Below are 13582 nucleotides of genomic sequence, written 5' to 3'. Positions count from 1 at the left end.
GGGAGAGAGATTTTGACCAAAAACTTCAGGAAAGAAAGGACATAAACTTAAATTATGCATAGTCTTTTTCTCAGAAAGCAGAAAGGACAACCAGCGTTTTCACCAGACAGGCAGACCAGCCCCAGAAACCACTGGCCTACAGTTCTGCTGTCCAATGCTTATAGCCACTAGTCACGTGTGGCTATGTTCAGTGCCAGGTGGGTCCTAGAGTAACTGCCTAATCATTGTGCTATATACCTAAAACTAATTTAAAAAAAAAGAAATGTGGTAAATTTGAATCAAGATATGCCATAAAATGCATGTGAGATCTTAAAAAAAAAAAAGCTAAAATATATCATTAATAATCTTGCAGCAATTGCATATTGAAATAACATTTTGAAAATACTGAGTTAAACAAATTATGGAAATTAAAGCCACCTATCTATTTTTAGTTTTTTAACACAGCCACTAGAAAATTTAGAATCACTTATGAGGCTCACAGTGTATTTCTATTAGATGCCGCTGGCCTAGAGCGACTCCCCCACTGCACAGGTGGAAAAATCAAAGGGAGAATCTTTGTACAAAGTAAACAACAAAGTAAGCAGCAGTGCTTCCGCTGGAATGTGGATATGGTTCCGAGGGCATCAAGTGGAAATTAAGAAACGAGCGCTCTGATCTTGAATCCTTCTCATGCTTACTCGGGGAGCTGAGGTACGGGGCTCTCTCCAGCGGTGCCCTCCCCCGTCTCCTCCTTCCTAAAGGGACGGGATTGGGTGCAGTGGAGTCCGAGGCTTTGGATGGCTCTGACACTGTCCTCTCCCCGTCCCGCCCCTGGGCAGGCCATTGCTCAGACTGCCCAGGACTGGAGGCTACTTTTGCATCTTCACAGAATCCCCAGAGAAGGAGCCTGTGGAGAACCCTGTGGCTGACACATGTCGGAGTGTTGCAATATTGAGGATGTCCCCTGAGATCACAGAAGATGCCTGCCCACAGAGCTGAGGGTGCAACTGTGTCAGAGAGTGCTGAGCCAAAGCTGTCGGTCTGGTTCCTCAGCACCCAGTTCTCCTTTGACAGAAGAGGGTTGTTAGTAAAAAGAAGGAAAACATTTATTGAGGATTTACTCTGTACCCAAGACTAGGCAGGTGCTTTGTTATGGGTTGAACTGTGTCCTCTCCAAAAAGATATATTGAAGCCTAACTCTCAGTAGCTCAGAATGTAATCTTACTCGGCGATAGGGTCTCTACAACGACAATCAAGTTAAAATGACGTAATTAGTGTGGGCCCTAATCTAGTATGACTGGTTTCCTTAATAAAAGGAGAATGTGGACACAGAGACAGACACACACGAAGTGAAGATGATATGAAGACACCCAGGGAAAAGACACTGCGTGACTGGAGTGACACATCTACAGGCCTGGGAACACCAGGAATCAGAAGAGGCAAGAGAAAATTCTCCCCTAGACCTGTCGGAAAGAACATGACTCTGATTTTGGACTTCTAACCTCTGAGATTGTGACACAATAAATTCCTCTTGTTTAAAGCCCCCCAGTTTGCAGTACTTTGTTTACAGCAGCCCAAGAAAACTGACATACTTCAAATCCATTACCATACTTAACCCTTATAACAACCTTATGTGTAGGTACTACTATTATTGCCTGTTTTTTTCTGGTAGGTAAAAGAGGGTTAGTAACATGTGGGAGCCACAATTGAACTCAGTCATTCAGCTCATAGCTATTCTGCTCCACTGTTCCTGGATGAGGGGAAAGAGCATGACCTAAGAGGACCTAGACCAGCCCCGTGTGATCCTGGGAAAGTCATTTCACCTTGGGCCAAAAAAAAAAAAAAAAAATTGATGAAAAGGGTTCCAACTAGGATGACTATGAGACCTGAAATAAACTAATAAAATAAAATTATAGAGGTTGATGAAGTAAATGTGATAAGCAAGAGGGAGGAGTAAAAATGTCAGACAGTTCTCTATTCTGACCAATCAGCAGGTAATTATCACCCACCACCAGGGCCACCACTGTCACCACTACGATCACTTCTACTTCCTCGGCCAACACCGTGACCCCAACTGCAACTGTCACTCTTGCTTCCGGTGCCTGAAACTTCTCATTCCCACGCCCCTACCCCGCACACCGCATTTACCGATGGCTTATTATGTACCAGGTAGAGTTGGGAGCCCCATCTTACACATGAAGAAACTGAGGCTAGCAGAGGTTAAAAAAATGTCACGCCGCTAACAAAAGTACTTCTAAAAGAAGAAATTCAAAGTCTCTGGCTACTCCTCACATAAGCCTCCTCCTTATTCCTCCCTAAGGTTGAGATCAAGGACAAGATATTCTACCCTCAAAGAGAAGGAACACCGATCTGGACTGCTAAAGTCCAGGATATTGTATGGTGGTCCAGTGCCTATGCATGGAGCTTTCGAAAGAATATAAGAGGCTGCAATACAAATAAATGGGTATGTTTCCCTTCTATCTCATTCTATAGAGTGTGGCTAATCTTCTTTTTCCTGATAGCCTAGAGAAAGGAATATCTCCTGGAAAGTGTTTTTCTGAAATAAAGTTCAACCATCCTTTTTCTTCTTTTTCTGTCTCTAAAGCATCTAGGAACTAACCTATAAAAGCCTAGGGCAAGTGACTACAAATTTCATATGTATTCTCTTTTTCTGTACTGCCCTGTATCTTGCTTGTCATATAAGAGCAAGGTTTCCAGTTTGGGCACCAGGTTAGAAATAGAACAGCTCTTTCAACCAACCTCACTTCAAGACCACTCAAAGTATCCAAGAATGGAGAAATGAATCCTACACAAGTCTAGCTTGATTCATTTTCTGTTCTATACCAGTGTGGTGTCTAAAACCACAGCTAATAATCAGATTATTCCCTTTGCTTTGTATAAATCTTCTTTGAGGATCTAATAGAGATTAGTAGCTGACTGAGGATAGGATTCTTCTTTTTCCACGTAACCAAATATCACCAAATTATTTTCTTAATCTCACCATGACTTCTAATAGTGGTATTGTCCATGGATACAGGAAATGTAGTAAAATGAGCAATTCTGGTGATGGATGATGACGGGAGTGAAGGTTAAATTTAGAGATGCCAGTGGACCTCTATTGGGTAGATGAATAAATAAGAGCTCAAGAAGAATTCTAGGCTGGAAATATAGATTTGACCATGAGTATATAGATCACCATCTGTAACTCACATCGTGTAACAAGATGCAGTTTCATGGAAACAATATATATAATGAGAAGCAAAAGCTATAAGAACATAATCTTGAGGAATGGCTACCTAACTTTCTGAGCCTCATTTCTTTTGTCTGTAAAATGAGGATTGAAAAGAGTCCCCCTCTCATAAAGTAGTTGCGAAGACTGAATGAGCTAATACACATAGGCATTCGGTAGTGTCTGGCTTATAAAATGTGCTAAATATGTGTCAATGGTTAATTTTACTATTAGTCTACTGAGATGAAGAGAATGAGCAAGGAATAGAAGCTGATAAGAAGTGCAGCTTGTTAGAGGAGTCACGATATGGCCTCTATTTTCCCTCTGAAGATGGCAAAGCTATTATTCAACAGTGAAGACAAGGTGGTAATACTAGAGGCTTGAAGATAGTGATGAAGACTGGTAAAAAGTTTCCTAAGTAAAGAGGGACTGGGGACAGGTGAAAGAATCGCTAGACACTGTGAGGTAGGCTTCTGAAATGGGTGCCCATAAATCTAAACTAGAAAATCACAACACTGTATAATTTCTCCTATAGCATCAGCAGCCCTGATAGAGTTGAGTCAGGCCTAAGGGTTTGCCCACTTGACTGGTTAAATATATAAGAGGCTTGGGAGCTGAGGGCACAGGTGGGTAAGCAGATGTGGTCGGCTGCTCTGCAGTTTACATTTCTGAGATAGGAGACAAAGCTCCAAGTACACCACACCGATGTTTGGACCTAGAATCCTGGAGATAATGTCTTTCATTCCCAGCCCATACTCAACATTCCTTTGCCTCTGCTCTTCCTAATTTCTTTATTTTTTTCCTCACACTCTGCGCATCATCAGTGTGGTACTTCTAGTGGTGCACACTGGATGAGAGCATGAGCTCTGGTGTCAGGCTGCTATGTTCAAATCTCGGCTTTCACAATCTGTGGGATGTTGGCCATGTTTAAGATTGCTAAGCCTTTGTTTCCTCATATACAGAATGGAGATTCTATTTACCTAATAGAGAAGTTTTAAGGTGTAGATAAAATAACCCACACAAGATCTGCATAGCACCCGAACAAAACAAAGATTTCAATGTTAATTGTTAGAATACATACAATGATTTTAAACCAGGATGCAGCACGTTTGCTTGGGGTGTTGGATCAGATCAGTTCTAACACAAAAGGGAACGTAGTAATACAAAGTTAACAGCTGAGTTGAGAGGAGACGTAAGAAAACAGGAGGGCCGCCACAAGCGAGAGGCAGGTCTCCCCACTGAGCACCAAGGAAAGACTGCCAGGGCCTCTGAGCAGACATCTTCTCCAGCATAATTGAGAAATATGTTCCTCATGCATTCCGCCCAAGAAAACTGACATACTTCAAATCCATTACCATACTTAACCCTTATAACAACCTTATGTGTAGGTACTACTATTATTGCCTGTTTTTTTCTGGTAGGTAAAAGAGGGTTAGTAACATGTGGGAGCCACAATTGAACTCAGTCATTCAGCTCATAGCTATTCTGCTCCACTGTTCCTGGATGAGGGGAAAGAGCATGACCTAAGAGGACCTAGACCAGCCCCGTGTGATCCTGGGAAAGTCATTTCACCTTGGGCCAAAAAAAAAAAAAAAAAAATTGATGAAAAGGGTTCCAACTAGGATGACTATGAGACCTGAAATAAACTAATAAAATAAAATTATAGAGGTTGATGAAGTAAATGTGATAAGCAAGAGGGAGGAGTAAAAATGTCAGACAGTTCTCTATTCTGACCAATCAGCAGGTAATTATCACCCACCACCAGGGCCACCACTGTCACCACTACGATCACTTCTACTTCCTCGGCCAACACCGTGACCCCAACTGCAACTGTCACTCTTGCTTCCGGTGCCTGAAACTTCTCATTCCCACGCCCCTACCCCGCACACCGCATTTACCGATGGCTTATTATGTACCAGGTAGAGTTGGGAGCCCCATCTTACACATGAAGAAACTGAGGCTAGCAGAGGTTAAAAAAATGTCACGCCGCTAACAAAAGTACTTCTAAAAGAAGAAATTCAAAGTCTCTGGCTACTCCTCACATAAGCCTCCTCCTTATTCCTCCCTAAGGTTGAGATCAAGGACAAGATATTCTACCCTCAAAGAGAAGGAACACCGATCTGGACTGCTAAAGTCCAGGATATTGTATGGTGGTCCAGTGCCTATGCATGGAGCTTTCGAAAGAATATAAGAGGCTGCAATACAAATAAATGGGTATGTTTCCCTTCTATCTCATTCTATAGAGTGTGGCTAATCTTCTTTTTCCTGATAGCCTAGAGAAAGGAATATCTCCTGGAAAGTTTTTCTGAAATAAAGTTCAACCATCCTTTTTCTTCTTTTTCTGTCTCTAAAGCATCTAGGAACTAACCTATAAAAGCCTAGGGCAAGTGACTACAAATTTCATATGTATTCTCTTTTTCTGTACTGCCCTGTATCTTGCTTGTCATATAAGAGCAAGGTTTCCAGTTTGGGCACCAGGTTAGAAATAGAACAGCTCTTTCAACCAACCTCACTTCAAGACCACTCAAAGTATCCAAGAATGGAGAAATGAATCCTACACAAGTCTAGCTTGATTCATTTTCTGTTCTATACCAGTGTGGTGTCTAAAACCACAGCTAATAATCAGATTATTCCCTTTGCTTTGTATAAATCTTCTTTGAGGATCTAATAGAGATTAGTAGCTGACTGAGGATAGGATTCTTCTTTTTCCACGTAACCAAATATCACCAAATTATTTTCTTAATCTCACCATGACTTCTAATAGTGGTATTGTCCATGGATACAGGAAATGTAGTAAAATGAGCAATTCTGGTGATGGATGATGACGGGAGTGAAGGTTAAATTTAGAGATGCCAGTGGACCTCTATTGGGTAGATGAATAAATAAGAGCTCAAGAAGAATTCTAGGCTGGAAATATAGATTTGACCATGAGTATATAGATCACCATCTGTAACTCACATCGTGTAACAAGATGCAGTTTCATGGAAACGATATATATAATGAGAAGCAAAAGCTATAAGAACATAATCTTGAGGAATGGCTACCTAACTTTCTGAGCCTCTTGTCTGTAAAATGAGGATTGAAAAGAGTCCCCCTCTCATAAAGTAGTTGCGAAGACTGAATGAGCTAATACACATAGGCATTCGGTAGTGTCTGGCTTATAAAATGTGCTAAATATGTGTCAATGGTTAATTTTACTATTAGTCTACTGAGATGAAGAGAATGAGCAAGGAATAGAAGCTGATAAGAAGTGCAGCTTGTTAGAGGAGTCACGATATGGCCTCTATTTTCCCTCTGAAGATGGCAAAGCTATTATTCAACAGTGAAGACAAGGTGGTAATACTAGAGGCTTGAAGATAGTGATGAAGACTGGTAAAAAGTTTCCTAAGTAAAGAGGGACTGGGGACAGGTGAAAGAATCGCTAGACACTGTGAGGTAGGCTTCTGAAATGGGTGCCCATAAATCTAAACTAGAAAATCACAACACTGTATAATTTCTCCTATAGCATCAGCAGCCCTGATAGAGTTGAGTCAGGCCTAAGGGTTTGCCCACTTGACTGGTTAAATATATAAGAGGCTTGGGAGCTGAGGGCACAGGTGGGTAAGCAGATGTGGTCGGCTGCTCTGCAGTTTACATTTCTGAGATAGGAGACAAAGCTCCAAGTACACCACACCGATGTTTGGACCTAGAATCCTGGAGATAATGTCTTTCATTCCCAGCCCATACTCAACATTCCTTTGCCTCTGCTCTTCCTAATTTCTTTATTTTTTTCCTCACACTCTGCGCATCATCAGTGTGGTACTTCTAGTGGTGCACACTGGATGAGAGCATGAGCTCTGGTGTCAGGCTGCTATGTTCAAATCTCGGCTTTCACAATCTGTGGGATGTTGGCCATGTTTAAGATTGCTAAGCCTCTGTTTCCTCATATACAGAATGGAGATTCTATTTACCTAATAGAGAAGTTTTAAGGTGTAGATAAAATAACCCACACAAGATCTGCATAGCACCCGAACAAAACAAAGATTTCAATGTTAATTGTTAGAATACATACAATGATTTTAAACCAGGATGCAGCACGTTTGCTTGGGGTGTTGGATCAGATCAGTTCTAACACAAAAGGGAACGTAGTAATACAAAGTTAACAGCTGAGTTGAGAGGAGACGTAAGAAAACAGGAGGGCCGCCACAAGCGAGAGGCAGGTCTCCCCACTGAGCACCAAGGAAAGACTGCCAGGGCCTCTGAGCAGACATCTTCTCCAGCATAATTGAGAAATATGTTCCTCATGCATTCCTAATTGGAGTATAGCAGATGGCAGAGGCATTTGTTTAATGAAATATGTCCTTTCGATTAAGCTGGGCCATTGGGGATTTAGGACTTCAATACAGTCTTGTTGCTATCCTGACACTTTGGAAGCCAGGGAAGTTTCAGACATTTTAACAAGCTTGAATTAAAGGTTGGCGAGGAAACAATGCTAGTGGAGGTGTCTAGAAACCCAAAGCTAAGCACGTGAGTTTCTGGCTCTGTCTGTGTTTTCATCTGCAGCAAAGAACCATTGTATTGAGCATCTCTTGTGTGAGCTCTGGGCATGAGTGGAGCATAGAACCAATCAACCTAACTATTTGTGAGCCAGAAAAATTGAACTGATTGGTCTTCCACACATTAGGCTGTAAGTTTCTTCCTCTGTGCCCTGTTTATGCTAGTCCCTCGGACTAAGGTACCTTTCCTGCCTGTTTCCATATGTTCAACACCCTGCCTGTGTGTGTGTGTGTGTGTATGTGTGTGTGTGTGCGCGCGCATGAGCATAACCTTCGCCATGAAGACTTCCCTAATTTCCCTACCAGAAAGAAAATACTAAAACCCTCAAGACACTTCATCTGAAGTCCTTTAATGACGTATTACTTTCTACTTTGAATTACTTCTGTTCTTGTCTATATAAGACTTTCCTGAGATAAGCAGATCTTCTTCCTCAAAGCTGAGGGCCATGGAGGTGCCTTACTCTGAACAGCCTTGGCTGGTTCACAGAAAATGAAAAGAGGAAAGATATAGGGGAGAAAGCCCCAAATGCCCTTTCCTGGTTCACTTCCACTCCCATCCAGGGAAGAGAAACAGTTGATCTGATTTGTAGACTTGAAATACTTTCTTCCCTTGGCTTCTGGAATACAACACGCCCCTCCTTTTCTTCCAGACTCACTTGCTGTTCTAAGTCTCTTCTGATAAACTTCTTTCTCCTCTAAGTTCCTAAATGTTACAGTGCTCCAAGATCCAGTCCTCAGACCCCTTTTTATTTCTCCCTATTCTCACTTCCTGTGTGATCTCATCTAGTACCACAATTAAAACACCAGCTGATGTTTCAAGACACCCAAATCTATAACTCTAGTTCTGACTATTCCCTTGTGATCCAGGCTTAAATATAAGAAGCCATAGGTTTCTCAAATTCAACATGGCTGAAGTAGAACTACAGGTTTTGCCTCCACATTACAATATCCATCCATTTCCCTGGTCGGTAACCTAGGAGTCATCTGTCACTCCTCTCTTATCTTCATTCTCCTTATCCCATCCATTAGCAAGTTTCATCAATTGTAACTCCAGAATATATCCTGAATCCCACCATCGCCCACCATCTCCCCCGCTAACAACCTGGCCCAAGCCACTATCATCTCGTGCCTTAGAAATTGCAACCGCCTCCTTAGTGGTCTCTGTCTCCCCGCTCTAGCCCCCTACAGTTTATCCTTCACATAGCAGAATAAATCAGTTCACATTAGAACCACCTGTGGCTTCCTGTCACCCTTAGAACAATCCACCGAATGGCCATTTAAGGCCCCTGAATAATCCAATCTACTTATCTCTGGCATCGAGTTTTAGCATTCTCCCTGTAAGTGTCACATTAAAACCGTGCTGGTCTTCTTTTTGTCGTTTAAATAGTGAGCTCACTCCTGGGCAGAACTTTTGCACTGGCCACTCTTCTGCTTGGCACACTCTTCCCCGGTTCTTCACATGGCTGCCGCCTTCTCATCATGCAGGCTCCGCGTGGTCCTCCCTTCAGAGAGGCCTTCCTTGACCAACTCGGCTCAAGGAGCCCCTCTCCTTACTATCTACCCATCTTATTTTCTTCAAAGGACATAACGGTACCTGGAGTATCTCACTTAATTGTTTATATTTTTTAATCTCTGCTCACCGGAATGTAAGCTCCTTAATGACAGGGCCTCTTAGTATCTTATTCATCGCTGTGTCTGCAGTGCTGGCACACAGTAGACGAACAAGATATATTTGTTGACGGACTGCCTTGGTTTAGATAACATGGCTAGTAAAAGGAAGAGCTTGGACTGTCATCCAATGTCCTGGCCTCTTAACGTGTTCACGTTCTTAACTTCAATGACTTTCACCTGTACTCCTTCAACCCCGCACTCCTAGCCATGCCACCATTGTAACTGCTTCACCCATGATATTACATTCAAGCATCCCTCCCTAGGTCTAGATCTCCCTACCCTTTGGGTTTCCCATAGCTCCAACCATATCAGTTCTTCCTCATTTTGAAATGTCTAGTCCCTGGAATCCCCTGTCAGTCTCTTCTTGTAGTCTCTTCCATATGTAACTGAGATTCTGCGCTCCATCACTTAAATCTCGATTTTCATTCAAGGTTCTGAATTATAATTGCTCATCTTAAGCATGACCCTGAGTTAATCTAACAGTTGGCCTTCCTTTCTCCTATGTCAGGGAAACTCTCTCGATTGGAAAAAAATCCAGTTCAGCGTCATTACAAATTCATGGTCTCTAGTGCTGCCTGGCAATTCTCCCACGGTTCCCTGTTCAGTGTTCTTTCCTATTTAACACAGGGGATGTCCCAAACCTCCTTTGACTTCCCGAGCCACCTACTCCCTCATTCTTCCTGACGCTCACTCAAAGTAAACAAGCGTATCATCTATCACAGAGACAAGCCTCTGGACTCCATCCTCTCCTTCATTTTTATATGATCAACCTCTGCCTGCCTCCTAGATCCATTCCAGCACCATTTAGACACATCAAGGTCTCTCCAATCTTATTTTAAAACAAACAAAACTCATCCTCACGTACGGACAACTTCTCGCTTCTCCCCTCTCCTCCCGAGCTAAGCTTCCTGAAAGATTCGTCTATACTCGCTATTGCCACTCTTTCACTCCTCATTCACCCATCCACTCTGCATCCTATTGCAATATGGCTTTCCACCCTATTACTCCACTAAAATTACTCTTACCATGGGTGCAAATGGGTTTTGTCAACAAACCCAAGGGACGAGTTTTAGTCCATTTCTGAGATCGGTCCTTAATATCTCTGTAACATCGACCACTTGATCATCCTTGAAATGGCTTTTTTAAACTTCTGTGACACTATAATCCCCTTGTTTTCCTCATACCTATCCAGCTATTTCTTCTAAATCTCCCTCAAAGCTTCCTTGTCCTCTGCCCACACAGGGAATTTTTATGTCCATTGGGGTTTTATCCTTGGCTTCTTCTCTTCTCACTACATATTCTCTTTCTAAAAGCTCTCATTTAATCACTTGACTTCAATTATCATACACACACACAAACACACACACACGCACACACACATATACACACCTTCATACATGCTGGTGATCACCAAAATCTATAACCCCAAGCTGGATCTTTCTCTCTCTTTCTCTCTTCTTTCCACCCTCCCTCCATACATATTTATCCTTCTTTAAATGACCTACAAACACCTAAACTTAAAAATGCCCAATGATTTCACTTATATGCAGTATCTAAGGAACAAAAAGAACAAACTAATCAAAAACAGACTCACAAATATAGTGGACAATTTGGTGATGGACAGAGGGGAGGGAGTTTCGGCGGCTGAGAGAATGGGGTGAAGGGTTAAAGAAGTAAAAATTAGTAGTTGATAGTTGGGCATGGGGAGCATGGAAGAGGAAATGTAGTTAGCATTAATATGTCTAAGTGGAGGGCCAGGGGAGGGAGAAAGCAATTGCGGGGGGCGGGGGGTCATTTTATGAACATTATAGATGTCTAACCGATGTACTGTATATTTGAAACTAATTTAAATAAATAAACTTATTTTTTTTTAAATGCCCAAGATGGCAGGCTAGGTAAAAGCAGAGTTCACCTTCTTCCATGGCCATGTTAACATTACAACCCAATTATAAAACCAACGACTTGGGAAAATGCCCAAAGCTGAATTCACTACTTTTTCCTCTTTTCAAATCTGACGTACACATCTAGCATTCATTTTCTTTGTAAATAGCACTTTCACTATGTGGCTGCCCCAATTCAAATTAGAATCTTCATCAACAATTTCAACTTCCTCACTTCCTACGTTTAATTTGTCACGAAGTCCTTCTAATTCTACCTTATTCATAAATTCACCTACTTGGTTCAAATCTACTCACCAAGTTTATAGAACCAGCTGCACTGCTGATCTCCTTACTCGTCAACTTTCTCCTCCTAAACAAGTGTCCTTACTACAGCCAGGCTGATCTCCCAAAGCTCTAATTCATTCATCACATTCCCAAACTTTCAAATGGCTCCATATGGCCTTTCGGATAAATTCTAAATTCCTCTTCATGATATAGAAGGTCATAACACTTAACTCCTGGTTATTTCTCCAGCCTTGATTCTTGCTGCACCCCTCACAAACTGAGCTCTAGCAAAGCTAAACCACTCTACCTCTTACAGTACATAGACCATGCGTCCTCCCACTCACCTTCAATGTTCGCTCATGTTCTTGTTGTTGCTCAGTTCAATATTTCTTCCCGCCTTTCCCAGCTATTCTTCATTCATTCTCTAGGTTTCTGCCTAGTGATCACTTCTTCTAGAGGCTTTCCTTCTGTCTCTTTGAATTTGGATGCCCTTAAGAGTTCCCACGGTATCCAGAATTTATCCCTATCACGACACTAATCACTCCACTTGAAATGGCTCTTTTTAAACAGCTTTATTGAGATATAATTTATATACCATAAAATCTATCCATTCTAAGTATAGAATTTAATAAATTTTAGTATGTTTATGGAATTGTAGAACAATCTCCATAATCTCATTTTAGAAAATTTCCACCACCCTTTTTCCTAGTGTATAAGCAACTTGAGGGAGGTGCCATGTTTCGTTGATCTTTAGACCTTCAGTGTAGAGCAGAGAATCTGTCACCAAATCAGTATTTGTTGAACAAATAGAAAAAAAAATTAATGCCAAAACCAAGACATATTGCATTTCTCTTTATCAGATATGGTGACCTAATTTTGAAGTTCTCGCTTTCATACACATTCACCATCTTCTCTTTGACGTTTCGTCAACTTCCCCATGTGGCAGTCACTGATGAATTTACTCCGACAGAGAAAACAGGACTTTAAAACATCCAAGCAGCCAAGAGAGTCAGAAGTGTGCAGTTATGGGTGATTTGAGCACATCTCAAATTTGAGCACATCTCAAATCACCCATAACTGCACACTTCTGACTCTCTTGGGGGAACAAACCAAAATGAAATTAGGTTTGTTCCCCCAAATACTTGAGATTTCCTCCAGTAATTTTCACCAGTATGGGTTAACATAAATTTCTTCTTCTGGAGTTCTAGTCTCTGAATTTTTCCTGCCCTTCTAAATTCTTCAGGCTGAGAGTTAAGAGACCTATGTTCTGGCCATAATCATGTCGATAATTCACTAAGTGACTTGAGATAAATCACTTCACATCTCTGCATATGTTTTCTTGTATTATCCATCTTATCTCCAACTCCTGCCACATTCTGATTTAGAGAAGAGGAAAAAAGCTAGCAGGCAAAACGAAGCACTTTAAAGAGTAAAAAGCACCATGCAAATATAATAGATTTGAATTGGCTACCATTCTCTCTGATTATTTTTAATCATCTCGTTTATTTAAAGACACTTCTGTGATGACCTAAACTATTAACACTACCTAAAACTGGCATTCAAGTATACAAAAACCTTCATGCATAAAGCTGATGTACTCTGCTAAAGGAAAATTTCTGATCGTCTTCAGAGTCTGTTCTTACTTCACAAACAATTCTAATGAAAATGGTTATATTGTTTTCCAAACAGCAGCAGATTAGAAATAGAAATGCAAAGGGCCAGAGGAGCCACTACCGGCAAATACACCGAGAACAGTGTGTATTTGGGTGACAGCTGACAACAATGGAAAAAAATAGAAACATTACAAAAGCAGACATAAGAACTTAAAAATTACAGCCAGGGGACATTCAGAATAGAGGCAGATGGTCCTTCTCACCGATTAAGTCCTACAGAGCAAAAGATTAATGCTCATGATGACAATTCTGAGTTATCAGAAGAATCCACTGCTTGAGAATCGATTCTAAAGAGAACAAGTGTGATTTTTTTAAAACTCAAATTAACTC

The sequence above is a fragment of the Pteropus vampyrus genome, unplaced genomic scaffold (assembly GCF_000151845.1).
Source record: "Pteropus vampyrus isolate Shadow unplaced genomic scaffold, Pvam_2.0 Scaffold185, whole genome shotgun sequence".
Taxonomy (NCBI): Eukaryota; Metazoa; Chordata; class Mammalia; order Chiroptera; family Pteropodidae; genus Pteropus; species Pteropus vampyrus.
The sequence above is the reverse complement of the archived record's forward strand: the minus strand, read 5'-3'. Positions refer to the sequence as shown.